Genomic DNA, 1,534 nt, shown 5'->3' on the forward strand with positions numbered 1-1,534 from the left:
CCCTGAGATCTTCAGATTTTACTTCCGTGATAATTTGGAACTGCATAATTTTTTTTTTGCTTTGTATTTCACACTTTTACAAAGGGAGTACCTGTGTTTGCTGTTTCCAGATCACTTTGGAGTTTTTTTTTTGTTTTGGTTTTTGTTTGTTTGTTTTTAAATAACATTAAACACAAACTTACTGGAACTTGTGATTGAAAATTAAATGTTGTGCTTTCACACTTTGGGTTTTTTTGGGAGGAGGGGAGAGGGGTGTGTGAGTATCTTGTTCTTAGCATAACTTCCTATACTTGAGTGCTAACACTGAAAGTAATTATCTGTTTCATTGCTTGTTATTAATGAAGAAAAGAAATGGTGTGTATGTTAAAAATCCATGTATCTTTTCCTCCAAATAAGTCATACTGCTCCCCCCCGCCCCGATTTCTGGAAGTGGAGGAGTATGAAAGAAGAGCATCATTTTTTTCCTTTTTCAGGTGGTCATGTTTAGAAGTAAAGCAAAACTTACCTTGAAAAACTCTGATGTCACCTTGGGTATCAATACCCTAGAAAGGGTAAAAAGCTACTGAGTAGGAACAAGTGACTGCTAGTTGAGGAAGGAGTTGCTGGAGCTGTCACTTGCTGCTTGTTTTAAATTCTGTTAGATGCAAGCATGTGCATGAAGGAGGTTCTGTGCAGAAGTGAAAAGTGTCAAGGACTTTTGCTCTGTCCTCCTGATTCTAGTTTGTAAGTTGAGGAAGGGACAGTAAATGTTAAGAAACAACATAAAGGAATTTTCCATTCCCTTCTCCCTAAGGATCATCTTGTAAATCTCTACTTAAGTATCTTATTTTCCTCAAAATATTTAGGTTAGCATTTGCTATAGGAGCAGAATGTGTGTGTGTGTGGGGGGGGGGTGTTTCGTTTGGGTTTTTGCTGGGTTTTTTTTCCCTTGGTGTTGGTGGGTTTTTTTAGTCTCTGCTAGGAGCGTTCTGAAAAAGGGAAGAGTAGAAGGAAGAGTCTGCTCTTCAGGACTCGGTGTTGCGTGCTGATCAATAGAATCCAAGTGCATAATTTGTTGCAAGAAGCAAGTTGTTCGAAGCATTAAGGAGCAAAGAAAGATCTTCACAATTCTTAGCTTTGTGGGAGAAAAGTCTATACCATCTTGTCTGTGAAACTGGTGTTACGAAGGAGGAAAAGTTGCTGTGTTGGATAAAATTCCTGTTAAACTTAGGTGTGAGACTTAAGTATGAGGGAGGAAAACAAGAATCTTTAGGTGTGATGTCTTCATCTCTTTGTTTTTGCTTGCAGTTTGCTCTTGCATTTTGGGTCACTGAGGTGCAGGTTCCACTCTTGTTTAATCAAAGTTACTTTATAAATGTGTCTAGGAGTTATTTTTTAAAATACCAGAGAAGGCGGCTTGCGGTTAAGTACAAATGGATGTGGATTGGTTTTTAGGAGATTTTGTGTGCAAGATTAGTGATCCTCTATTTGGTTCAGGTCTGTTTGTCATGAAAGCAGGAAGGATGTCTTTGTCGTGGTTTAACCAACCACGCAG

The sequence above is a fragment of the Fulmarus glacialis genome, unplaced genomic scaffold (genome assembly GCF_000690835.1).
Source record: "Fulmarus glacialis isolate BGI_N327 unplaced genomic scaffold, ASM69083v1 scaffold31034, whole genome shotgun sequence".
Taxonomy (NCBI): Eukaryota; Metazoa; Chordata; class Aves; order Procellariiformes; family Procellariidae; genus Fulmarus; species Fulmarus glacialis.